Below are 16278 nucleotides of genomic sequence, written 5' to 3'. Positions count from 1 at the left end.
GAAGGAGCAACTTCTCTTGGGAAATAAGGCAGAGGAAGTGACTGAAATGTTAGCAGGGGAACACTTTGGGACTAGTGATCATAATTCTAATAGTTTTAAAATAGTTATGGAAAAGGATAAGCCTTCTATAAAAATTAAAATCTTTAATTGGACTAAGGCAAATTTTAATTGTCATAGTCAAAGAATCATAGAGATGTACAGCATGGAAACAGACCCTTCGGTCCAACTCATCCATGCCGACCAGATATCCCAACCCAATCTAGTCCCACCTGCCAGTACCCGGCCCATATCCCTCCAAATTCTTCCTATTCATATATCCATCCAAATGCCTTTTAAATGTTGCAATTATGCTAGCCTCCACCACTTCCTCTGGCAGCTCATATCATTTACATACCACCCTCTGCATGAAAAGGTTGCCAGTTAGGTCTCTTTTATATCTTTCCCCTCTCACTCTAAACCTATGTCCTCTAATTCTGGACTCCCCTACTCGAGGCAAAAGATTTTATCTATTTATCCTATCCATGCCCCTCATGATTTTATAAACCTCTACAGGGTCACTCCTCAGCCTCCGATGCTCCAGGGAAAATTGTATGAGAAAGGAACTTACAAAAGTTGATTGGAGTAGCCTTATTGCTGGTAAAGGGACAACTGACAAGTAGACACGCCCACCGTGTGGGCGGCATGGTGGCACAGTGGTTAGCACTGCTGCCTCACAGCACCAGAGACCCGGGTTCAACTCCTGCCTCAGGCGACTGACTGAGTAGAGTTTGCACGTTCTCCTCGTGTCTGCGTGGGTTTCCTCCGGGTGCTCCGGTTTCCTCTCACAGTCCAAAGATGTGCGGGTCAGGTGAATTGGCCATGCTAAATTGCCCGTAGAGTTAGGTAAGGGGCAAATGTAGGGGTATGGGTGGATTGTGCTTCGGCGGGTCGGTGTGGACTTGTTGGGCCGAAGGGCCTGTTTCCACACTGTAAGTAATCTAATCTAGAAGGCTTTCAGAAGTGTGATAATGAGAGTTCAGAGGCATTATGTTCCCATTAGAGTGTAAGATAAGGCTGTTAAGATTAGAGAACAATGGATGACAAAAGATAATGAGGTTCTAGTCGAGAAGAGAAAACAAGCATAATGGGATTCAGTGAATCTTTTGAAGAGTATAAAGAGTTTAGTAGCATTCTTAAGAGGGAAATCAGAAGGCAAAGAGGGGATATGATAAGGTTGTAGATAAGGTTAAAGGCAATCTGAAGAGGTTGTACAACTACATTAAGAGCAAAACAGCATACAAAGAGAGTAGGGCCCCTCAAAGATCGAAAAAGTTGAATCTCGGGAGATGGGAACGATATTAAATTTTGCATCAGCTTTTACTGCAGAGAAGGAAGTGGAGGCTAGAGAACTCAGGGAAATAAATATTGATGTTTTAAAAGCAGTACACATTGTAGAAGAGGAAGTGCTTTAGGTCTTAGAAAGCATTAAAGTGGGTACATCTCCAGGACCTCATTTAGCACATCTCAGGACATTGTGGGAAGTTGGAAAGGAAATTGTGGGCCCCGTGTAGAAATATTTGTATCGTCTATGACAATGGGTGAGGTGCTGAAGAATTGGATTGTGCCTTTATTTAAGAAAAGATGTAATGAGAAGCCTGGGAACTATAGACCTGTGAGCCTGACATCAGTGGTGGGCAAGTTGTTGGAGGTGATTCTGAATGATAGGATTTACATGCAGTAGGAGACGCAAGGAATGATTAGGAGCAGTCAACAAGTTTTGTGTGAGAAAAATTGTATCTCACAAACTTGATTGAGTTTTTTGAGAACATTATCAAAAAGATTGATAAAGTTCCCCATGGTAGATAATCAATAAAGTTAGATCAAATGGATTCAAGGTGACCTTGCCAATTGTATACAAAATTGGATTGATGGTAGGAGACAGAGTGAGGAATTGGAGGGTTAGTTACAGACTGCAGGCCTGTGACCAGGGGTATTCCACAGGGATTGTTACTTGGTCCACTTTTATTTGTCATTTATATAAATGATTTTGATGAGAATATAGGAGGCATAGTTAGTGAATTTGTGGATGACACCAAAATTGGTGGTATAGTGGACAGTGAAGATTATCTAAGATTACAACATGATGTTGATCAATTGGTTAAATGGAATGAAGAGTGGCAAACGGAGTTTAATTTGGATAAATGGTAAAACAAACAAAGGGCAGGCCTTATACAATTAATCGTTGAACATTAAACAATTAATGGGTATGTTTTAATTTGATTTATTATTGTCACACATAACTAGGTACAGTGAAAAGTTTTGTTTTGAGTGCAGTACAGGCAGATACAGGCAGATCATACCATACAAAATGTATTAGGGTAATCAAACAGATTGAAGAATACAATGTTATGGCTGCAAAGAAAGTGCACAAAGAGTGAGATCAACATTTCAATTTAAAATTTGAGAAGTCCTTTCAGACGTCTGATAACAACAGTGAAGAACTTGTTCTTAAATCAATCGGTACGCATGTTTACCCTTTTGTATCTTCTGCCTAATGGAAGAGGTTGGAAGAGATTATACCTGGGGTGTTGGCTGCCTTCCTGAGGCAACAGGAATTACAGATGGAGTCCATGGATGGAAAGCTGAAAATCGCACAACACTAGGTTATAGTCCAACAGGTTTATTTGAAAGCACTAGCTTTTGGAGCGCTGGTCCTTCATCAGGTGGTTGTGAAGGAGCAGCATTCCAAAAGCTAGTGCTTCCAAATAAACATGTTGGACTATAACCTAGTGTTGCATGATTTTTAACTTTGTGCACCCCAGTCCAAAACCTGCATCTCCAAATCATGATGGAAAGTTGGGCTGTGTTTACAACTCTGTAGTTTTTTACAGTCCTGGACAGAGCAGTTGCTATATCAAGCTATTATGAGTAGTGTTGTGGAATAATTCTTTGAAATCTGCATCATAGGTAGTCAGGGTAGTTAAGGCATTTAGCTTGCATGCCTTAATTGCTCAGACTTTTGAATGTAGGAGTTGGGAGGTCATGTTGAAGTTGTACAGGACTTTGTTGAGGCCCTTTCTGGAGTATTGTGTGCAGTTCTGGGCATCCTCTTATAAAAAGGATATTATTAAACTGATGAATATTCAGAAAAGGTCTTTCAGCATGTTGCTGAGAATGGGAGATTTGAATTTCAAGTCGAGGGCTGGATAGGCTAAGACTTTTTCACTGGAGCATAGGAGGTTGAGGGATGACCTTACAGAGGTTTATAAAACCATGAGGGGCTAGATAAGATGAATAACAAGGGTCTTTTCCCTAAGGGTCGGGGGGTGGGGGGGAGTTCAAAATTGGAGGGCATACTTTTAAGGTGAGAGGAGAAAGCTTTAAAAAGGACATGAAAGACAATGTTTTTGCACAGAGTGGTTCGTGTGTGGAATGAACTGCTAGAGGAAGGTCAAGTTACATTGGTTAAAAGACATTTGGATCAACACATGAATTGGAAAAGTTAGGAGGGATATGGGCCAAATACAGGCAGGTGGGACTAATTTAGTTTGACAACATAGTCAGCGTGGACTGTTTGGACCGAAGGGTCTGTTTCCATGCTGTTTGACTCTATGTTTCACACATGAATAAAGTGAAACAGATTTAATGTGAAATATTTACAATGGGGAAATATATACTTGAGAAATAGCCACCTTTGTACTGTCAGTAAGTCATTGTTAATCACTGTTAATGGTAATGATGTTACAGCAAAGTGATGGCCATAATGCCATAGTTGCCAGCTGACAGCAGGTTCCAACACTGAAAAGCTTCCCCTTTCATGATATATCTCACTACATTTTATTTGGAAATGCATTTGGGAACTCGTAAAAGAGGAAATGTAGCACCAACTTCCAGTTTTGCTGTTGAGAACATCGCTCCGTGATTCAAATTTTATCCATTGTTTTTGGAATACACTGTTCCAGGGAATGATGTGACATTGAATAACACTGCTTTATTTCCAAGCAGCTGCATTTCTTGTAAAGAGAGAAATAAACTGGAATAGAATTCAACCATTCCCCCAACATACCTAACCACTGGCTTGTTACATGGAGTGGCGTTAATGAGGAGTCGGGATCATAAACTTCCCATCGCCACTGCCTAACCACCTGATGCCTGGAGGAAGAATGCCTCATTTTCTGCCTTGGGATGCTCCAACCCTACACCTTAAATGTGGATTTCACCAGTTTCCTCATTTCACCTCCCCCCATCTTATCCCAGTTCCAACCTTCCAACTTGGCACCGCCCTCATGACTGTCCTACCTGGCAATCTTCCTTCCCATCTATCCACTCCACTCTCCTCTCCGAACTATCACCATTAACCCCACCTTGATCTATGTATCCTACTCTCAGCTAGCTTCCCCACAGCCCCACCCCCTCCCATTTATCTCACCAACCTCTTGGCTCCAAGCCTCATTCCTGATGAAGGGCTTTTGCCCAAAATGTTGATTCTCCTGCTCCTCAGATGCTGCCTGACCTGCTGTGCTTTTTCAGCATCACACTCTCAATTCAATCACAAACTCCCGACTCAGGCGACTGACTGTGTGGAGTTTGCACGTTCTCCCCGTGTCTGCGTGGGTTTCCTCCGGGTACTCCGGTTTCCTCCCACAGTCCAAAGATGTGCGGGTCAGGTGAATTGGCCATGCTAAATTGCCCGTAGTGTTAGGTATGGGGTAAATGTAGGGGTATGGGTGGGTTGCACTTCGGCGGGTCGGTGTGGACCTGTTGGGCCGAAGGGCCTGTTTGCACACTGTATCTAATCTAATCTAATCTCATGAATGAGAAATGATGCATGAGAGGGGCACAATAAAAAATTCATAGGACTGGATATGAAGTGCCCTTCAATGTGTTTTTAGGAAGTGGGCACATGAAATAGGTCAATGCTATCACCTTCCCACTCAATCCAAGATCACCTCAGGTAATGGCCGGGATTTATTAGTCCATTTACCAATGTAAGTATATAATTAGGGCTTGTTAAAAGCTCAAATGACTCCAATATTATTCAGTCCATGTCACAATTAGGTGGGCAGCTGAGCATAGCTGCGCAGAGTTTTAAAAATTATTTTTTTAAATATCAGGAAATTAGGGTATGTCTATACCCCAAAATGCATCCAATAGTCCAACTACTCCACAATGTTCCATCCGTAGAGTCATCAATGAACAGAAGGAAGCCATTTTGTCCATCAAGTTCATGCTGGCTGTCTAGTGTACTATCCAATCAGTTCTTTCATGTATTGCTCTGCATTTTTGCTCCCCTTGATATCAGATAAGCAGGTGGAATTGGCTCCCCTCTTTTTAACCCTCCTTCTGGGGGGTTACTATAAATATTTTCATTTTACTTTTAATTCACAGCTTTCACATTTTAATTAAAGTATAATTAACTAGATCAAAATGAAGTAGCCAATTTTAAAGTTTACTTGAGTAAAAGGAAGAGGAATATTAGAATCTACTACTCTGAAAAAATAATTAAAATGCAACATCTAGTAAATGCACTAATATCTGTAATAATTTTAAAATGGAGTGCGTGTCTGGTAGAGACAAAAAAAAGACTACACTTTTTTTAAGTCCTTAGATTCTTGGCCATGTTAGATTTTAAACCTGAGGCCATCTATTTATTGACTTGTTTTCTGCTGCAGTGTTGAAGTATGTCGATCCTGAGTTCTGAGTGAATGGTTGTTGTCCCAAATTGCTATAGCATAGAGAACTGACTTCAAGGTTGTGGGAGTCAGAAGGAGAGATGCTTGCTACATCCTTTATGGTACCAGTTCTTATTTCTTTCTCTCTTACTCATTTTACTGCTCAAACTGGCTGTTAACTTATAGATCCATTGTATATTCCTGGGTCTGTTCCATGGTCCTTCCAAACTGAATACTCTGCAGATAACCTTTCGTCTTTCAATATGTGAATTTATCATGCCAAGGTGAATTCATCAAGAGATGCAATTTTTTTTACTCTGATTACATGGTAATCTCATTGTAGCCACTTTTGTTTGTTCCATATGGGTTCCTTGAACTTGCCTCAATCTGTGGTCAGTTCATCACAACAGCCATTCTCGGTCTGTAATTACCCTTATTTACAAAGGCTGCATCTGTTTTGATTACCAGGATCAGGTGAAGTAATGAGCTTACATGCACAAGAACACAGCGTTGAATTTCAATGCCAGTACCCAGTGATGGAGAAACAGCTATTGCCTATCACAAATATGATATAGCCAATAAAAGCACACTGTGATTCTATGCACTGCTTCTGATTATACATGCCTCTGCGGCATTTTGGCTAACTCTGGCTTTCTCTCCTTCTGAGCAGCCATTTTCTCCTCTGTCCCTGTCCAAGACTGAATCAGGCAAGGAGTCAGGAGAGAGTGTCAATTGGCCAAGGCAGTATATGGCATTAGTCATTACTTTTGGAAGCTTAGTAACGTGAAATGAAGGCAGGGTAGTCTGCACATGTGCTGGTGCTAATATTATAGTGCGTAGGATGTGGAAACCCAAAGGATGTTGCATTGAGTTCCAAAATAGGCTCCATCTGCGTATGCCAGTAGTCATTTTATCATCCATTTTGGTGTTGGGAGTATTCATCCATCATTAAAGAACACATTTAATCCATGAAGGGTCTCATTTGTAACAATCAGATGATAGACGTTGGTTGTTGATAATCCTATGATTATAACATTCTGATGAGACCATCTAATCTCCACCTGAAATCATTAATCATTTTGACTTCTGTTGCCCTTGTAGTTTACAAGTTCATTAATCCACAGACCCTGCCACCCCACGTCAAAATGTTATTCCTCATATTGCCTTTTGCCTAAAATCTCAAAATGTGCTCTCTTTTCCTTCAGCGTCAGTGAATGAAAATTTTTTTTTTGCCTATCTTGTCTAAATCTGCTATGATTTTGTACACCACGACTAAATTTCTCCTTTGTCAAGGAGAACAGCCTCAGCGTCTCCAATCTGGCTAAAATCTTTCCATCTCTGGTACTATTCTGATAAATCTTACCTTCATGCTCTGAAGGATTCTCACATCCTTCCTAAGATGCCCTGACCAGGATGTTTCAAACCACAGAGGACAGAAAGTGAAATAATGCTCACATAAGACATCCTCTGCAGTCTTTATTGTGAATGCAAACAAACAAAATGTCATGAATTGTGTGAAATATTTAGGACTTTTCAAACTTGGTATCCAGGGTGAGAGTCTTCAAGTTGTTTTTTAACGACAACATTAGTTGCCTGGTTTGCTGTCCACAGAAACCAGATAGCAATAAATGCAGGTGTTTGTGAGTTCCTGCTAGCAGAACAGTGTCTTTAACACATTTTAGCATGACACTGCCAGACTGAATTTGCTTTACATTTTGCAATAAATTCCTTTTAAGTCCTGTTTTAAAAGGGCTCAATCAGACTGCTGCCAGATCAGCACTTGCAGTCGTTCTTCTGCAAGTAGAGGGTAAACATTGCTCTTGATAAAATTAGTTTCCATTGCATCCCGCAGCCATGTTATAAATACTTTAATTACATGACATCCAGCACATGAGAGAACCAAAGGTGCCAATTTCACAGCTGTGCATAAGAAAAGAAATGTTTGTTTTGTCTTTAGTAAAAAATTTTTTAATTATAACTGCATTCTGTTATGAAGAACTCTTGGCAATTGATGCTACAGTGATTCAGGCGGAGACACAGTTTCAAGATCTTGGGCAAGAGGTGCAGGGGCACGTGTGGAAGAACCTTTATGTGCAGCAAATGGTCATGTCCCAAAACGTACCTCCCATGAAGTGGAAGCAGAAGCAATCTATGACCGAAAAAGGAAATTGAGGAACCATCTAAAGAATATTAACTCTCAGAGCTATAGGTCTGAACAAGAGTGTACTGTTGTAACATAATGGTAGTGCCCCTCTCAGAGAATCAGGAGGCCCTGGTTCAAACCCCACTTGCTCCAGAGCTGTGAAATGATATCTGCAAACAGGTTGATATGAATTTTGAGCCTGGGTGACGAGGGTCAGCTAGCTCCATTGGCCTGGACAGCCAGTTTGTGATGGATTGTAATGCCAACAAGCATGGGTTATATTCCCACAACAGCTAAGGTTACCTTGAGGCACCTTCCTTCTCAGCCTCTCATCTCGCCTGAGGTGTGGTGACTCTCAGGTTGAATGACCACCAGTCATTTCCCTCTAACGAGAGAGAAGTCTAGTGTTCTGGTAAAAAGATAGTGATTGCAGAATCCTTTGGGTATGGAGGGGTATGGGCAAGTCAGAGGACCTTTTTGTGGGTCTGCTCCTGGGCTTGGCCAGGCTAGCTATTAACAAGTCCAGGCAGCATGCTGTGGAAGGGTCATATCTGCTAACCATCTGCACCTCTTCCATGGCTATGTTTGTGCTGGGTGTCTGTGGAGACAGAGTACACAGTATTCACCTTGATAGTTTCTGTGACAGATGGGCATTGCAGGGGATAAATTGTTTTATCTCCACTTCCAACTCTATTTTGATTTATCCCTCTCCTCCTCTCCCAAACTTTCCCTTGCCTTTAATGGTTTGCATTGCCCTTAACAGGCTTTGCGTGTAAATTATTCAATTAGTAACGTGGGTGATTCGCTGGGGGATGGTTAATAGGTGAAGGAAATGCCGCAGTTGATTTGATGATGGGAAAAAAAGACGTTTGGTTGTGTGTAAGAGCACTTCTGGATATAGTGAAAAACATGTGGGTTTGTTGTGGTGTAGGTCTAGTGTCCCTATCTCTGGGCCAAGAGGCCCTGGTTTAGACCCCACCTGCTCCAGATGTGCGTAATATCAACACTGCAGCAGGGTGATTATGGAAAAAAGAAAAAAAAAGTGCTTTTTATGGAGCATGGAGGCATTATGGTAAAGTCTCCATGCCTTTACCAACTGAGTAAACTACACTAATGCTCCATTGACAAAGATGTGGAATCCCCAGTGTAGCAGAGTCCAAAGGAATTGACTGGGAACTTGAAGATTCTTTCAGCAATTACCTTACACCTGGAAGTCTCTATTCAAAGTAAAGAACCCAGAGGGTTCCACATTCTTTAGTTACCAAATAGTTACCAAAGAAAAGTTAGATTGATAAATATGTTGTCTAACCCATAAGTTCCTATTCAATTGACCCTCCAACTTAAACTCACACCATCAACTGCACCTCCCTCCATTTGCAAAGGGTCCCTGATTGTCGTGTCCTACCAGACATATGGAGCTCTCCTAAAAAAATGAGGAGCATTATTGCAATCTGTATGTGGTTTACAACTCTGGCCCTAAATTCGTCCGGAAGCAGCACTGGGAGAATCCTCCTCTTCCTGTGGATCTAAATGATTAAGAAAGTTTTTGTGGCTATTTTTAACCAACCTATGAGACATATTATTACACATCCTGTAGAGACTGTCTAACTTCCATGCTCAAATAGTAACGAATTTTGAGATCAGGTGGCTCACCCAGTTTCAATACTGAAAAGCTAATCTACAACATCAGTTTTCCCGCCCAACTAGCATTTGAACATCTACCACAGAAAAAATGATCAAAACCTATTCGCTTACAGGTTATTCCTGTAATTCCATAATAGAAAGGAGACATTGGAAAATGACATTTGAAAATTTGTTTGTTGAATTATGGCACAGATTCCAGACCTGTCAAGTCTGTACTTTTGAGACGGCTACATGACATGTACTCTTCCTGTATAAAAGTACCTGCCTCAGCTTCAATCACTCTTTCTGTGTAATAAAGTCAGCCACCCATGTGCAGTGTGCAGTAACAGAATGGCACATGTGAAAGCCCAGGGCTGCGTGCTGAGGGACATATTAAAGCTTGAGCCAGTCTTTGTCAAAGTGCATTAGGGGAAGTCCACTATCTAAGGTCTTTCTGCCATAATGTAGCAAGGGACTGGTAACTTATAGAATCCCACCTAGCTTATATTGAAACATATATAGTTTTGTGACACATTCAGTTAAAGTTCCAATTTTGCATTTGGAATAAGACACCTACAATTGCACAGTGCTCAACTGAGATATGGGACATTTTTATTATATTTCTTGCAATGTTCAATTTAAGTTGTTTTGTAATGTACTTTGGTTTTATGAAAAATATTGTTGAAAAGAAAGTACAGAAACAAAAGTTAGCACGGAATCCAGACCACATGTGCACGGCTTTGATATTGCAGCCTTGTAAGTAGTTAGTGTTGTAAATAAACTTTAGGCACCTGACTCAAAAAGAATCTAACCAACTTTGGTGTATGCTATGTGGACTAGTACATACTAAAACAACATAATCACCACTACCATTGCGATTCAGCCACTATTTTTTATCAAATGCAAATCGGTGGTTGTAATTCCAATTACCATGTGATTTATTTAATTAGAATCATTGTTTACAAACCTAGAGTTTTCTCTCCTGAGATTGCATAGTATTGCACTGGGTAAAGCTTAGAATGAGCTCATGAAACAATAACCATACAGTAGGACTGTTTGTTGCTTTTCTTGTAATCTTGTTGTAATATGACCTAATGGTCCTTTGTGACTGGACATGCCAATTGTTCAAGAAAACTCACGTTCTATTTGTTTGCTTTTGTCCTGTTTTCTTTCTCTACTGTTGTGACAGGAAATGGTAGAAGATGCATGCCTGACCTCTGTCCCTGTGGGTGACCAATCAAAATACAACATATGGTTGCTTCATCTGGGCTGGAGCCAACCCGTTGTTTTTAATTGGCAGTGTGATCCCTTACAGCTGTAACAGATTAGAGACAAATTCTCATCAAACAAGCTTGGCTTTTCTTCATTCTGTTCTGCTGAGAGTAGTAGAGGAATAGTAAAACTAATAGAAAGGTACTTCAGGTAGGCAACTCAAGTAACAGCTGCTAAAAGCTCTACTTCAGATAAATCATTTGATCTGTTATACATCATCTGTTTAAGTACATTGTCAGAAGTCCCTTGATCTTTCCCTTTTAACGTGTTCTGTTATCTCTGTTTGTAAAGCATCAGAAGGAGTGAAGATGGCAAGGAGACACCAAACAATTACTTTATACATCCGTAGATACAACTTGGATTGAGGTGCAAGCTGTATATAAAAGCTTGGGTTGGTTACTGCTGTGTTATGGCAGGTTTTTTTTATTGCTGGTGAGACTCTGCAGCGGTTGATGGTTTTGACTTGGAGGTCTCTGATGTTTATGAAGTGAGGTACTTGAGCACGAGTCTTGAAATCACTTATTTTAACCATGGAAACCTGCTGCTAGTAGCACTTATGCATTTATATTCAGTTTAAGTGCTCACATTATTTACTGGCTTGAAAAGAGAAAAATCTGCATTTAAACAGTGATTTCATTTATAATTTCTCCTCTGGAGCCCTTACAAACTACAGAAATTACACACACTCAAAAGTAATCATTTGTACTTATCAGAAGAACTTAAATATCTTGTCTTATTACAAGACATCATTCATTTTCAATGTGTAACTTTAAGAAAGTGTGATTACTTTCTGCAGATGAATGAATGCACAATTATACTTTAGCTAATGTAAAAGCTTAGTATTTAAACAGGAAGAAATCATATTGAGTGATGAGTTATGATTGAGGCTGACATTCATATCAGATTTATGGGACCGTCATGTCAGTTATTGTTCATGTGAGACAACTTACATTTTACAAAATTGAAGTGACTGGCTTATCAAGTGGAAGTACTTGCATTTAGGAAACACTCTTTGCCAACTCCAAAGAATGCTACAACAAATGAAGTACTTTTGGTATCAATTTACAGTTGCATTGTAGGAAACTCAGCAACCAATTTGAACACAGCAAGGTCCCATGAACTGTAATGAAGAAATAATCAGTTGATTTGTTTTAATGTTATTGATGAGGGATGTCTATATTAGTCTGGATACCAGTGAGTACTGTCCTGTCTTCCTTCAAATGATGTCACAGAATCTTTTCTATCCACCGACAAAACAGTTTAGCATCACACTTGAGTATATCACTGCAACTTTGCCATTTCTCCCTCAGTTCTGCACTGGAGTCTTGCAAGGAAATGAAACCCACAATGTTGTACCCGAAAACTGAGAAAGCTATAATTACTACAGAATGTACCATCTACCCTTCCACAATGGTTTCATGTTCATATTTTTCCAAAGCAACATTCCTGATCTCAGCTGGGTTTCCACTGAGGAAGAAGGTGCTGAGTAGTTTGGAGTCCCTTTTAATAATTGTTGAAATTTAGAAGAATATCAACAACTACTTTATAACTGTAAGACCATTTACTTTCAAGGAACAAAAATAGACTTGCACTTACATAACACCTCATTACCTTTCCCAGAAATGTTTCAAATGGCTTCATTTACACTGAACTATTTTGAAATTGAGTGAGCTGTTACTGAAGCCTGTGCTGATTATATTTCTTTATCTGTGCTGTATTTAATCTGTCTTCTAAATCCATCGTTTCTTTACATGATTAATCTCTCAAATAAATAGTCTCTGGGATTTTAAGAATTGTTACCATCTGAAACAGCTGATTAAAAAGCTTCCCTAAATGAATACTTCCTATCATATACATTTTATTGTCATTCAGCACTGAAAATGATGCAATACTTTCCATGTGGGAATGAAGCAAGCATATTAAGATAGATAGACCACAACAGTGGAAACCACAAAATAGCTACAGAATAAGGATATTGCAGCTAATTTAATTCATCCAAATGAAAGATTCTTGCAGAATTCAGTTGACCTATGCTAGCACTTCTGTCCTGGAATTGCTATGATGTTCCAACGAAATACAGTGTAAACTGGAGGAATGACCCCTCATCTTCCATGGAGGCACTTTACCGCCTCTAAGATTCAATTTTGAATTTTACATCTTCAAAGCATGATCTCAGTACTCCATCTTTCTCACATTCCACCTGCCTTCAGTTTCTCTCTTCACAGATGCTACCAGACCTGCTGAGTTTCTTTAGCACTTTCTGGTTTTAATTCAGATTTCCAGCCTCTGCTTTAATTCAATTTGTTTCTTAAATGTTTGTCTTCACATCATCTATCTGAAGTTTACTCCATGCACTAATCAGTCTTACAGACAACCTTTGATAGAATGTTTAAACTTAAACTTATGGGTCACCTGTGATGAAATGAAATGTGGTTAATTTTTCCCTCCCTCTACTCTGGCATTTTGAAACCAATTTTATCAACTGTTGCTCCAGGAATGATTAGGCTTCTTTTGTTCAGCATTTTGTATCTCATTAACTCTCTTTGAACCTTGAATCCAAGTGCAAGATGATGGCTGTTTATTCAGTTGCTGTTGCCTTCCTTTCCTCCTTCCATTAGCCTGCCAACCCTCCTTCTGGCCATGAACCTATATCTCTTTCTTATTGCTCATACATTTTCTTTGATGCCCTCTCACCTCACTTTAAGAGATGCATCCCTTGCTTTTTTAACCCCATCCTGATATTGTAAACTGTTCCATTTTACCAGATGGTTTCTTTTCTCCCTTTGATTCTCTTCAGAAACCTATCCGTAATTATTTTATCCTTACAAATCTTTGCATTTTTAACTCTCCTTTTCTCTATGTAGTTGTTGGGCATGTTGGCAATCATTAAATATGTGTGTACTTTTCCCCAACATTCTGGCTGGATTTTTACAAGCCTTTTGGAGGTAGGAAGGCCATCAAAAAGGCACTGGAAAGTGTTACATAGCACTTGTCAGTTGCCATGCCATTTTACAAGCAGTGGAATATTGACCCATTGGCCAGTCACAGGGAACTCAATGAAGCTACATGAGAGGGCAATTACAGCCTCTCCTTTGTCCATGTCAGGGGCCTGCTGCCATTGGTGACAACATCCCAGTAGTTTCCAGGAATGCAGTCCCTCCTATCTAGCCATGCAGAAGCGCAATGGACCCCCAGTGTGGTAACAGCATTTTCAGAATTTCATGATCATGCTCTACTGTAGTGGACAGCAAAGAAGATGACCTCCGAGTACAACGGGACCTTGATCATACAGGTGGAGAAGTGGCAGGTGGAGCCTAATTTAGATAAGTGAGCTGTTGCATTTTGGACAGGCAAATCAGGGTAGGATTTATACCCTTAATGGTAAGGTTCTGGGGAGTGTTGCCAAACAAAGAGACCTTGGAGTGCAAGTTCATACTTCCTTGAGAATAGAGTTCCAGGTGAACAGGGTAGTAAAGAAGGTGTTTGGTATGCTTGTCTTTATTGGTTCCTGCACTGAGCATAGGAGTTGGGAGGTCATGTTGAAGCTGTAGAGGACATTGTTTAGGCCACTTTTGGAAGACTGTGTGCAATTCTGGTTTCCTGCTATAGGAAGGATTTTGTAGAACTTGAAAAGGTTCAGAAGAGATTTACAAGAATGTTGCCAGGGTTGGAGGGTTTCACCTATTGGGAGAGAGGCTGAGTAGGCTGGAACTATTTTTCCTGGAGTGTCAGAGGCTGAGGGGAGACTTTATAGAGGCTTACAAAATCTTGAGGGGCATGGATAGAGTAAATAAAAAGGTATTTTATCCAGGATGGGGGAATCCAAAACTGAGGGCAAAGATTTAAGGTGAGAGGGGAAAAATTTAAAAGGAACCTAAGGGCCAATTTTTTCACACAGAGGGTGGTGCCTGTATGGAATGAGCTGCCAGAGGAAGTAGTTGAGGCATCTAGATGGGTATATGCATAGGAAGGGTTTAGATGTATATGGGCCAATGCTGGAAAATTGGACTAGATTTATCATGGGTATTTGGTGGCATTGGACCAAGGGTTTGTTTCCGTGCTGTACATCTCTATGACTCTAAGCTACAGGGAATATGTCTCCCTGGATTCTCCCTATGGTTTATGCAGTGTTGCTTCCTGCTTTTAGTTACACCAGGAAGACTATCTTGTTGCAGAAAATCCAGCTCGTGTCTGAATGTTTCCAACCAGCTTTCCTCCCCATCACCCCATTCTAAAATGGCTGTAAATAGATATAAATTCCATCTTCTCCTGTGGCCTCCCCTTACTCTTTTCTACATGGCAGCACTGAGCGATATCTTCAGACCTTGGGTCAGTGTTCATATTTACTTTAATGAAACCCAGTCCTATATTTCCCTGGCCTTAGCATCCTCTACTGGTATTGCTTTTGATATCTACTAGCCCAATATCTCCACCTTGACACATTACAACTTCCATCTACTAGACTTTGAGAAGATTAAAGTCATTAAATTTGGTCAACACAACCAACTCCATATCCACATCACTGACTTCATCCAATGGTATTATGTCAAACCTAGGCTGAAGTTCCTACCTCAAACTTTCTTTGTTATGAATACATTAGGTTGCTAACCTTACCAATGTAACATGTAAGATATAATGTAACTCTCATGTTATGTTAGACATCAATAGATCCTAGGCTGGCCTCTTGCTTGAATGCATGTGGCATCATATCATAATGAGCTGAAAACTTTTCACCTTCAAGATCCTTACATCTCCCACAAAATCTACCGCTGTCCCAGCCTATTTGCTGCTGATATCCTCATTCTGACTTGTCTGTTCCAGTGCTCTCTGGGAGAGCTGACATCTATTCATTCTAGAAATCTGAAGTACAGCTGTCAATAGCCTATTCTACAATACCCTTCATCTCAAAGATCAACATTATGAATTCACTGCTGAAAATTTCACATTCCCATCATTTTATTTCAGTCCCATCATGACTTCATCTTTCCATATTTCAATAACCCTTTCCAGCCTTACAACTGCTTTTTAGAACTCTATTCCTCTGATTTTTGCCTTTACTGCCTGCACTCTTTCCCTTGACCCACCTTTTGCGGCTGGTCTTAGTAGCCAAGGCTCTGAAATTTCTTACTCATGTCACGCTGCTTCTTGGGATCTGATTTTACCTGGTAAGATTCTCTTCTAAAGAAGCAATATTTTAGTCACTCCTTTTTAAAAAGTTTTTTCTTTAGAATGATGTTGAAATGTTTGGTTTTGTGCTTTTTAAAAGTCCCATTATTAGTACAATGAACAATCAAAAGAAACAGGTCAATATATCTGTTCAGAGACCTTACCCTTTAACCTGATTTAACTCCATTTATAAGAAAGTTTCAAGCTGGAGGGTTGATGACAGTATCCAAAAGTAAGACAACCATTGTCATCTCCTGCCATCAACACCGCCTCATCCCCCTTTTCTAGCTCAGGCTGTACTCAGGTTACACTAATAGACTAATATAAGAGCTGCACCAGAAAAACTTTGTTAACTCAATTTTTGCCACCCTATTTACATTATGAGATCATTCTAAGAGAAACTATGCCAGAAAAGCTGGAGAA

The sequence above is a fragment of the Hemiscyllium ocellatum genome, chromosome 13 (genome assembly GCF_020745735.1).
Source record: "Hemiscyllium ocellatum isolate sHemOce1 chromosome 13, sHemOce1.pat.X.cur, whole genome shotgun sequence".
In the NCBI taxonomy this organism is placed as follows: Eukaryota; Metazoa; Chordata; class Chondrichthyes; order Orectolobiformes; family Hemiscylliidae; genus Hemiscyllium; species Hemiscyllium ocellatum.
The sequence above is the reverse complement of the archived record's forward strand: the minus strand, read 5'-3'. Positions refer to the sequence as shown.